Source organism: Zootoca vivipara, chromosome 8 (assembly GCF_965207765.1).
Source record: "Zootoca vivipara chromosome 8, rZooViv2.hap1.1, whole genome shotgun sequence".
Taxonomy (NCBI): Eukaryota; Metazoa; Chordata; class Lepidosauria; order Squamata; family Lacertidae; genus Zootoca; species Zootoca vivipara.
In genome coordinates, this window is record NC_142591.1 from 33,909,896 (window position 1) to 33,922,364 (window position 12,469).

Consider the following 12,469-nt stretch of genomic DNA (forward strand, 5'->3'; position numbering starts at 1 on the left):
GTAATTTTCAAAGGGTCAGGTAGCCAAAGAGTCCATGGGTCCAATGAATTTTACTATCACCAGATGTGGGGAAAATGCTGATGCTGTTTTCCGGCTTGCTCAAATACAAAGCAGAGAGATCTACAATGACACATCTAATACAAGAAACTGGATACACTATTTATGCTTGTCACTGACTTACAGTGAGGTGGGCTCCTTCCTTAATTGATGGCTTCATCATTTCAGTCAAGCAGCCGATGGCTACATTATCTTTACCAAATAACCATGTGTTTCCCCTCTTCCGCCATTCTCTCTCTCTCTCCCTCTCTCTCTCTCTCTCTCTCTCTCTCTCTCTCTCTCTCTCTGTGTGTGTGTGTGAATAGCCTCCGAGATACACTGCCTAAATTTTTAAGATAACGAACAGTGGATGCAGTATCTGTTGACTCAACACATTGCATTAATAAATGCTTATGGGCAACTGACATGTGCATCCAGTAACACCTTTAAGTATGCAATTAAAATTGGACAAGAGAGTCTACAGATACAAATAAATATTCAGTTCTACAAGGGGCTCTTGCACTGAATTGTAGAAATATTTTAATTCTGGAATTTGCTCATAGACAGTTGAAATTAGGACACTGATGTGATGGTAGGAATAAAATGTGAACAAAAGGAAAGAAGGCAGATTGTGTCACGGTGGAGCCATGGCAGAGGTTTGACAGGATATGCCTTTCCCAGTGTAGCTAAGCTGGATAGGAGAACCCTATTATATGGATGAGTGGGGCCAGTAGTGGCATCTTGTCATTCTAACTTGTGTAAGTAAGCAAGCTTAATTGCTCCTTGTCTTTTCAAGATGACTTTCCACCAACAATCTCATTATCACACACACATGTTTATTGCACGTTTCCAGGGCCCTTCATGCAGACCTGAATGTAACTGGTGGAGAGATAATATTCGTTTCTGCACAGCAGTACTCCTCCCGTCCCAGATGAAGGTGGCCTGCCCTTCACTTTTGCTACCAAACATGACCAGAGGCAGTAGTGTGTATGCAGGGAATGGAAGAAACGGAACTGGAGGGGCTAGCAAACTGTCAAAATGTTAGTGTAGTGAAGAGGAAAAAGTAAATAGGATTTCTGCTTACCAAGATTAATATGTAGAGTTGCATGTTAACGTGTTTGTCATAGGATTCATTAATATGTATGCTATTCCATTATGTATTTATTAGAAAAGCTTATAATCAAATGAATAGGAAGGAATGTCACTGAAATTATATAACGTCCAGTGTCACAGCAAGTTGGGAAGTTGAAAAAACATATAAATTTATGTTTAATCTTTTGTTGCACCCAGACCCGCAAGTTCCTTCCTCTTCCTTCCTTCCTTCCTTCCTTCCTTCCTTCCTTCCTTCCTTCCTTCCTTCCTGGTGACAGTATTGCCTAATGACCTGAGCAAATATTTCCTGTTTAAATTTCAAGTGCAAGTTCCTATAAATACACAACCTACTCCTTTGGCTAAAGAAGAGAGTTGTATCCAGTTTCTTTGTTGGGAAACCATTCAGCCTAAAGTCCATACTGTTTTTCTGCTAGGAATCTAGAGAGATCTTTTAATTTGAACTATTGTTTTTTAAGAGTAGATGCTCTATAGCAGCAGCCACCAATATGGTGCCCCTCAGATACTGCAAGTCCCATTATCCAAGGGCGTACCCACCACGGGGCAAGTTAGGGCAGCTGCCCTACTCTAGAAGCCAGCTGCCCCCCCCACAAGAGCGTACCCACCGCGGGGCAAGTGGGGGCCGCAGGCTGCCCCTCCCTAGAAGCAGGGCTGGTGGGCAGAGGCGGAGCACAGCCCGGTGGAGCGCGAGTTCGCCATTCCCGCCGCGCCGCGCCGCACCCTCCCTCCAGCTCCCCGTCGTGCCCTCTGGCAAGGCCAAGCGCGGCGGGGAACCAGAGAGTGCGGCGCGGCGGGCGGGAACGCTGAACTCGCGCTCCGCTGGGCTGGGCTCCGACTCCGCCCACCAGCCCTGCTTCTAGGGAGGGGCACAGCCCAGCGGTGCGCGAGTTCGCCGTTCCCGCCCGCCACGCTGCGCCCTCCCTCCAGCTCCCCGTCGCACCCTCAGGCAAGGCCAAGCGCGGCGGGGAACCAGAGAGCGCGGCGCGGCGGGCGGGAACGCCAAACTCGCGCTCCGCTGGGCTGGGCTGGGCTTTGTCTCCGCCCACCAGCCCGGCGCATCTGACTGCACTTTCCCCGCCCACTTTGTGGCCCCTCCCCTTCCGTGCCTTGGCCCCTCCCCTTGCCCCCCCTAGTTTTGATCCTGGGTACGCCCATGCCATTATCCATTATCATTAGGCATGCTTTCTAGAGGAGGTCTCAGTTTTAACTGCTTTTGTGCTACAGCATACAAGAAAGAGAAAGAAAGAAAGAAAGAAAGAAAGAAAGAAAGAAAGAAAGAAAGAAAGAAAGAAAGAAAGAAAGAAAGAAGCCCATTATATCAGTTAGGGCACATATATACCTTTGCAAGTTTGTAAGTCTTAGGAGCTAGAAACAATGTTTTGTGTGTTTATTTAATGGAATGCTCTATGTTCTTGTTGAGAAGTCTGGTGTTTTGTTTTATTTTGTTTTGTTTTTAGTTAAAGTTATCAAATGGGTTCTGACCTGAACCGTTTCTGCTCCAATATATCTCACTCCATGTTGTTGCCTTTGCCTTATTGCTCTGTCTCTGATAATTCAGCAGATATCAACCACTACTTTGTCGGGACATATTAGCGTATGATGGCTATGCTCTGCTGTCAGATGGTATACCTCTGGATACCTGGTGCTGGGAATCTCTAGCGGGGAGAGCACAGTTGCAGTCAGGTTCTACTTCTGGGCTTCCCATGAGCATCCCTTTGGTCACTGTGAGAATGCTGTGAGCCTGCTGGACTAGATGGATGCTTGGCCTGATTCAGCAGGGCTCTTATTATGTTCTTAGGATAGGTTTATCCCAGTGGTAAAGTGAGCTAAATTAAAATTAAATTGGCTTGTATAGTAGCTTATAAGTTAAAGGAGAGGAACGAGGGCTCTCAGAAGGACCCCAGGATCTGGTGCTCCCAGTCAACAGAAGGCAATTGCTGCTACAATGTGTCAAAAGAGCAAGCTGGCATTAAATCACACCACTCAAAGTTGGAGTAAACTCTTTATTAGCAAAAGCACAATCTTCTCATGCCTGGGTATCAGGCCTAATGAGCACAGCAACTCATCTCTAGTAGGTCTTCTTATCTCATGCATCAGTTGCCAAGACTGAAAGTCCCTGCCTCCCCACAGCTGCCTTAAGTCCTCTCCCCTCCAGGGTTTCCCCCCAAGCAATCAGAGACTGTGTCTGTGTGCAACCAGCCTCTCCTCCGCCCATTTTATGCCTCTTCTGATTCTGGGAGACTGGAGGAGGGGAGCTTGTTGCAGTAGGAGGGATAGACACCCATGACTTTTCACCAGCCTGATTCATCTCTGCTTGACTTATATCTCTCTGAATCATCTCTTGGCCTCCCTCCTCCCACTCAGCAGCTTCATCTTCTGCCTCCGATTCTGAACTTCTCTCTGCCACAGACTCAGCCAGCTCACTAAGCCCTGTTACCTCTTCAGCTTCTGATACCTCCCTCCAAGCTTCTCCCTCTGACCACTCATTGTTGTCCCACCACCACTCCCCAGGCTTTGAGCGTTCTTCCCTGAGTGGTTCCCCATCTGGTTCCTCCCAATTCCTCTGCATCCAACCAGTCCATGATACTGTATAATGTTTGAAATGTAGGTATCATAGTATCAATGTAATTGCCATTGGGAGGACATTTTAATGGTTGTACATAACAAACAACAGGACAAGAAAGGGGAGGAGATTCCTTATCTGATTCCAGAGTGAGATTATGCTGCTGAATTCACCGAGCAATATATTTGCATTTACTAACAGAAACTATGGTAGATTGAAAATGTTTGCAAGACTCGTGGGGAAGAACAATGCTCACAATAGCACAATAGGAAAGGAAAGAATGGGCTTAAATTACTGGAAAGCAGGTTTAAGTTAAACATTAGTTAAATGTTTCAGTGAAACAAGAAGTCTAATGAGTTGTACAATCTTCTTCGATGCTTTCAAGGAAAGGCTGAACTGGTGCTTGTTAGAGATAGAGGTATGGTATTCTACCTTAGAACAAGCAATTAGACCAGATGATGGGCCAAACACTTGAAAATTCTGTGCTGTTATGATTCCAGAATTGTTAAAGCCATGTAATGACACCTTGGACAAAAGAATAAAACCTTTGTCTACTCTCAAGGATCATCAGATGTGGAGGGGGGGGGAACTCCTTCCATAGAGAGCATATTATAAATTCTAGGAGAGGGACTCTAAAGACAGGCAAAGCAATATTTTCTCAAATCTTGCCAATGTGCATTGACCACAACTAAAACAGTAATTTAAAGGCATTTAAAACATTTTTAAAGCAAAGTATGTCACTACCTAGGAGAGCTTAGATCAAGGGGCTAAAAGCCCTGCACAGATGCAGGCTTTCACACTGCTTTTGACATCGCCAGTTTCTGGGGTACAATTTCACCTTGACATAGGAAGATCTTATGATGCCTAGCTCCACCAGGTGGTAAAACCCCTTGTGCTAGCTCTGTTAGTATGGGGCGGAGGAGAAAGAAGAAAATCAAGTATATATTGTGCATGACAAGTACAGTGGTACCTCGGTTTAAGTACACAATTGGTTCCGGAAGTCTGTACTTAACCCGAAGTGTACTTAACCTGAATCAAACTTTCCCATTGAAAGTAATGAAAAGTGGATTAATCCATTCCAGATGGTCCACGGAGTACTTAAACTGAAGCGTACTTAACCTGAAGCGAACTTTCCCATTGAAAGTAATGGAAAGTGGATTAATTCCAAACGGGTCCGCCGAGTACTCAACCTGAAGCGTACTTAACCCAAAATATGAGTGTAATTGGTTTCTGGAAGTCCGTACTTAACCTGAAGCGTACTTAACCTGAAGCGAACTTTCCCATTGAAAGTAATGGAAAGTGGATTAATCCATTCCAGATGGGTCCGCAGAATACTTAAACTGAAAGTACTCAAACCGAAGCGTACTTAAACCGAGGTATGACTGTACACAGTTGTATATTTAGTTGTGTGTACATGCCACTGCACAACAGAATACCATAATCTGTAAAAAATAAAATTAAAAAGACTCATGGTCCAGTTCTAGCAGAAAAACTAAACAGAGCTTCTCAGGTTCTAAGTTTGACAACAGAAAACTAACTTGGAAGTACATTAAGAAATTCCCTGAAAGAGTGAGGACATGAACCTCAAAATAGAACATGTTTGTTTTACCCAGGGCTTTATTCAGCCAGAAATGGTAACATTGCCATTATAAGAGAACAAAGGAGGTGTTCATGGTGAATTCAGTTGAGTTCTAGAAAAAAACTAGTACAGGTTTTACCCATGCTGGGACTTTAGTTTCTTCCATTTGCAATGAAAACAGATGTTGGACCACCACATACTGAACTGCAGTGGTCATGTGGCTTGTGGCCACATGAATGATTATCCAAATGATTATCCAAATGCCCCATTTAAAAAATTCCAATTTAACTTTGCAGAACATGGCATAGTGCAAGTATGGCAACAAACAATTCCAGTCCAAACACTTAGGACTAGTTTGGGCAGCTGTTGCAGCCCACACAAAAGGAAGTACGGGAAAGTAGCAGGTTATCATATCTTGCTGAACAAGCTGTCAAAAAAAGGGGGAGATTATGGACTTCAGCTTTTGGGTGCTGCTATTGCAGTATAAATGAACTACTGTATAAACAATACCTTTATGATTATGTTCTGGCTTAAAAACACACACAAGTTTGGATGTGTTTTTCCTCTTTAGTGCATAATCGTGTTTTTGTTCCGGTATACTATTCATAATAGCTGCTTGTTACATTTCAGTTCAACATAGAAAGAAGAAGAAAGGTTTCTAGATCTTTTTTCCATTTGCAATTCTCAATGTCAAACATTTACTTTAAAAAAAGGTTACACTATGCATATTTTATGATGATAAACTTTACAAGAACTGGGCAGGCCATAAACAGCTTATGGGAACAGAAAGCTGGGGTTTCCTTTCCTATTCCTTTAACCAATATTCTTATCTTGTATTTCAAAGGGCAATTTTTGAGACAACTATTGTTGAAACAAAATAAAACAAATTTATAAAATGAGTCTTTCCCTTGTCTCTGCTTGCATACATCACAGTATCAGTGAGACCTTGTTCACCACATCACCATCCTCCTCTGATTTCAAAGTACTTATTCAAAGTATTTGTTCCTAGAGAAGCAATAGAGAAAATAATCTGCTGTCAATGAGTTTTTTTCTTTCTGCTTTTACATATCTCCAAACCAGCCTTTCCCAACCATATGTTACTGAACTACAACTCCCATCATCCCTCATGCCTGGTCATGCCATCCAGAAATGATGTAGAGTTGTGGTCCAACAACATCTAGGAACCCAAGGTTGAGAAAGGCCATCCCCAGGCTGATCATGGCTTATCTTCAGGGACAACAGACAACAGAGCTGCATTGGGCCAATATAGAGTTATATTAGGATGTATGAAAAGCAATTCCATGTTTGTCACAGCTCAAGTACCTTCAAATGCCTTTAAACTGTTGTATGTCATAACTGAGTCCATGACACATTCTGAGCCTGGAACCTGTGGGATATCGTACAAGGACTAAGTCTGTATGCTACCACTAAGTTGAGAGCTACAGGGAAACTAGCCAAGACGCTTCTTGTAGTAATCAATTGGCTATGATCAATACAAACATTTCCGCTTGACACTTGGTCACCAGTCTAAGCAACAAAAGGACTCTGCTACTATCTTTTCTTGTGATAAACCTTTGACAAGAGCTAGGTCTGTAATATTCTTGTTTTGTAAAGGGACGCTTCCACTAAATCAACCTAAAACTGGTATTGTTGTTAATGTCGAGAGCTACTATTTCTAAACATAACAAACAGCAGTATAGCTCCAGGGGAAAATAATTGCACGAGTACCAGGGTCTCTCCACATGGAACAGCTTGCAGGATCAGGGCTGATGCTGTAACCAGCCTTCAAAGGGAAAACTGCACACATGGCTTTGCAAGCATTATTACCATAAGCAGATGACCCAGTATTTTTGCTTTTAGGTTTGCCAACTGTCACAATTTTTATTCAAAGTCTCATAAGTGCAAGAATTTTTTTATTAAAAAAAATATTGAGATCATGAGGCATGTGTTAAAATAATAAACTCAACTTTTATTTGAAGAAAAAAGAACTTTGACCCTCTTCCAAGAAGCTTCACAAGATAAATGCATAAACCAGACAATTACAAAAACTTTATTTTTAAAAAATCTCTTAAGGCTTGCAAATCACTTTCAGGCCCATAGATATTTTGTATGTGTGAGGCTAAAGGTAATTTACGAGGAAGGAATATCATAAGTCAATGCTAAACCCGGGGGGGGGGGGAGGAGAATATATTAACTATAAAGCTATACGTTAATTTATTATATAATTGCAATTTATTAAATTCAAGAACATTTTAAAAGTGAGTGCCATTTTTTTTAAAAAAAGCTTCAGCTAAAATGTTTCAGAATTTTCTGATTCTAAATGTTTTGGATAACACTTATTAGGCCAATCTGTGTTCCTGAGATTAAAAACCTTTTGAGTTGCACATAACTCTTCCGGCAGAGATTGTCACCGAGACCCTGTTAATATGATTCTCAGTGGAGAGGCGCAGATGGAAAACATGACTTGCAAAGCTTCAGATATCTCTAACTTAACAATATACTCAGGCCAGAAACGGGTAACATATTCAAGAAATGTGAAGGCAGTATAGGCTGACTTATTTTGTCCCTATGTCATTTTTGATCAGACAGGTTTTACAGGGTTTTGGAACACTACAAATACCTGAAATACCTGTGAGTGGAGATAATAGAATGATGCACACACTATAGGCAAGAATACTTAAGTTGTATTGTGTCCAGCTGTTGATGTCAAGAGACAATCACATGCTTCCAGCTGCACTGCCTAAATTATGTATACCAATAGCAATACCTTGAATGTAGCCCAGTGGCAGAACTGCAATCAATGCAGATCTCTGAGCACAGGTGTTATACAGTAACAAGGTCTCACTCCTGTCAGCAATCAGGCTTCTGCACTAACTGCAGGCTCCAGATCAAGCTCAAGGGAAGCCCCACATAAAGCACATTGCAATAATCCAGTCTTGGCTATGGATAGAGCCAATGATCTCCTTGCAGTTGTGGTGAGGCTTGCAGGTGCAAGACTGGTGTCTGCAATGAAGAAGGGGCTGGAAGAGTGCCAAACTACTGAAATCAAATCCCAACATGATGGGAGTCCTTGTGCCTGGATGGTTCTTGCCCCTGGAAAGTAGGTAAGCTGCCTGTTCTAGATGAAGTTGCATTCTCCCTCAACGAACAATTGTGTAGTTTGGGGGTACTCCTTGATTACCTGAGGTCCTGGTGATATGGAGTACTTCATCAATTACAGCTGTTCCTGAACAGAGATAGTCTGACCACTTCCTATCATTATGGTAACTTCCTGTTTGTGCTTTACATGAGGCTGCACTGGAAGATGGTTTGGAAGCTACAGCCAGAAGAAGAAGAAGAGTTTGGATTTGATATCCCGCTTTATCACTACCCGAAGGAGTCTCAAAGCGGCTAACATTCTCCTTCCCCTTCCTTCCCCACAACAAACACTCTGTGAGGTGAGAGGGGCTGAGAGACTTCAAATAAGTATGACTAGCCCGAGGTCACCCAGCAGCTGCATGTGGAGGAGCAGAGAAGCAAACCCGGTTCACGAGATTACGAGCCTACTGCTCTTAACCACTACACCACACTGGCGCTCACACTGGCAGAATGCAGTGGCCAGAAGGTTAACTGGTGTTGCCAGCTGGAATCATGTAACACTGATTGTAAAAGATCTACTTGTACTTCAGGGCTGGATTGAAAGTTATTCATGCTGACCTATAAAGTCCCAAATGACTTGGGCCCAAATATGTGAAGAAATGTCTCTCCCTGTATTAGCTCATGTTGTTAGATCTCAGCATTATGTGGTGACACAGGATAGTCCCTTCTCCATGGTCGTCCTTCCTTCTGGAATGCCCTCCCTCTGGAAGCACAAACGTCATCTTGGCATGAGGTAAAGACTGACTTGCCTGGCTTTTGTAGTATTGGTGTTACTAGTATGGTAGTATTAATGTGAGTATTACTTTTACTACCGCAGTAAAATAAGGAGCATGTTCTGTAGGTCTATGGGTCTTTATGGATTATAATTTTAAGGATGTACTGTACTGTATGTGAATTGTTTTAAATGTTTTAATTGTGTTGCACCCCACCCTGAATCCTGTGATGAAGGGCAGGCTATAAAGAAAGAGCAAATGACTTACACCATCAAATTGCTGTTACCATCTTCAGAAAGCCTGATTAATAAAGTGCTGCTCATTCTAACATGGGCAAGCCTGGGTGATTAGCTAAAGTTTATAGCTGTTAGCACTAAGCCATTGAGCCAAGAGAAAGGATAGCCCCATCTCAGATTTTCATATTTGTAACATGTGCTGGCACTCCTGATTAGCAAGGATTTAGATTTCTCTTGGATTACTTCTGCTGCCAATCTGTAATGTGACATGGAGGGGAATTTGGCTCATGCAGTGAGATAGCTTTCCTTGGAATGACCAGGAATGAAACAGCAGGACTTTCCTTTAACCCTCTCAGTACATGTAGCCATAGCTAAGGATAATGGGACAATTGACATTGCTGTATCGCTAAGGATCCCTATACGTGTATATTTAAAAATATTATTTTAATAACCTAAGAACAGTCCTGCTGAATCAGGCCATCAGGGTCAGCACAGATGCCTATGGGAAACCCACAAACAGAACACGAATGTAACAACACTCTTCCCTCTTGTACTCCCCAGAAACGTATTCAAAGGCATGCTGTTTCTGATACAGTACACTGCCATCATGGCTAGTAGCCACAGATAACCTTATCCTTCATGAGTTTGTCTGGACTACTTTTAAAGCCATCCAGGTTGGTAGCCTGTGTCTTGTGTTAGTGAATTCCAGAGTGTAATGATGCAATGTTTGAAGAAGTACTTCCTTCCGTCTGTTCTGAATTTTCATACATACAGCTTCATTGGATGACCTTGGGTTCTAGTATTATGAGACAGGACATACCCTTGCAGAATTCATACTGGTTCTTCCTCAGCAAGACTTGTCCTTCTATATGCTTTAGTAATGATTTATACCAGTTTTCCTGGAAAATGTGATTAGCTAACTGACGTGTATTTCCTGAGTTTCCCCCTGGACCAATTCTTTAAGAAATCATGTGACATTTCCAGTTACAGTATCAGGTACAGGGGTGATTTATCTATGTCTATCCATCCATCTGTCTGTCTATCCATCCATAATCCATAAATACATATATACTACAGTGGTGCCTCGCAAGACAAATTTAATTAGTTCCGCAAGTCAATTCGTTTTGTGAAAAAAATGGTCTTGCGAATCGCGGTTCCCCATAGGGATGCATTGAAATTTCTTTTTTTGCCTATAGGAATGCATTAATTAAATTTCATTCCTATGCATTCCTACGGGAAACCGCGATTCGCAAGACGCATTCGTACCGCTCCAAGCGGGAAGGTAAACGGTGTTTCCGTGTGTTGCTCTGGTTCACCAGAAGTGGCTTTGTCATGCTGGCCACATGACCTGGAAGCTGTACGCCGGCTCCCTCGGCCAATAATGCGAGATGAGCGCCACAACCCCAGAGTCGGTCACGACTGGACCTAATGGTCAGGGTCCCTTTACCTTTACTATAGTTATTTAATGCTTCTGTAGCTGTGCTGGGTTTCCTTGGCAATTGCCCACTTACATATATGTTGAATTTTATAGCACTGTAGTCACTGTTCCTAGTTGGTTCAACATCTCACACCAGGTATGGTTACCACTTAAGACTAAGTTCAGGGTCATTCCCTTCTGGTCATTTCTGGGACCAACTGTTCTAGGGCACAGTCATTTAGGGGATCTATAAAAGTTAGCATAAAAAGATGCTCCTAAACTGCTTTCCTAAGCTATTATTAATTGTCATGTTGGGGGGGGGCATGTCATTTCAAATGTGTGAATGGCAAAGCGACTGCATGGCAGGGGCATTTGGTCTAGGTGCATACGTCAGGAATTTATGAGCATTGTGTGCTCATAAATTCATACACAATGAGGTATATAACTTTTGTTTTAATGTCTCATCATTTATCAGTTATGATATGATTAATACTAATACCCAGGGAGATTATAATGTGAGATGTGACCCTGAATGAAAATCAAACCTGTAATCCAAGTTCACTTACATTGATTATCACAGTGCCTGTGTATATGAAGAGCTCTATCTAAAAGCCAATTTGGGGAAGAAGGAAAAGAATGCCTTCACTGGGAAGGTTTTATTTCTGAGAAAGCCTTGTTTCCTTTCCAATAATCAACAGAATGTAAAGAATGGAATGACTGGTATGAGAACTTTGCCTTGCGGAAATGGATTATGTATATCAATCTGAAGAAGGAAGTGTCACATTTTAGCTCACCAGTGAACATTGGGATTGAATATATGTCAGCAAGGATGACTGCCGGTATGAAAAAAGTGTTTTATGCTACTGATTAGGGCCCTAATTTGCTGTAACACAAGACTAGCATTCAGCACCTGTTTTATGTGAAGAGGACTCACTATTTGGAAACAAATGTAAGATGGGTTGTATCTGACAGGCTGAAGTTCAAACCCCACTTGCCAGAGAGTAGGGATTCCATTCAATTCTCATTTAAAGACAAATTTACCCTGCGACTACTAAAACACAGCCGTAAACACCAGTTACCTTAGCTGGTTAGAGTATGGTGCTGATAACACCAAGGTCGCCAGTTCGATCCCCATCTGGGCCACCTGCATATTCCTGCATTGCAGAGGTTGGAATAGATGACCCTCAGGGTCCCAACTCTACAATTCTATGATCCTCTGAAATTCACACTCCCAGAATTTTGTGGTGCAGATTTCCAGCCAAACAATGTTTACAAAAATGCACACATCAGGCAGAAATGTGCATAAAGATGAATATATTAGTGAAAATAACATACCTAAATGCATTATATAAGTCTTTAAGCAAACATTCCCCATGAAAATACTTGGGCTGGACACTTAGCTTTTTAAGTAAGTGAATGACTGACTCACAAGATTTGGTTACAGGTAGGTAGCCGTGTTGGTCTGGGTCGAAGTAAAATAAAAAAAATCCTTCAGTAGCACCTTAAAGACCAACTAAGTTTTTATTTTGGTATGAGCTTTCGTGTGCATGCACACTTCTTCAGTATCTGAAGAAGTGTGCATGCACACGAAAGCTCATACCAAAATAAAAACTTAGTTGGTCTTTAAGGTGCTACTGAAGGAATTTTTTTATTTGACTCACAAGAGTTTCCAGAAGT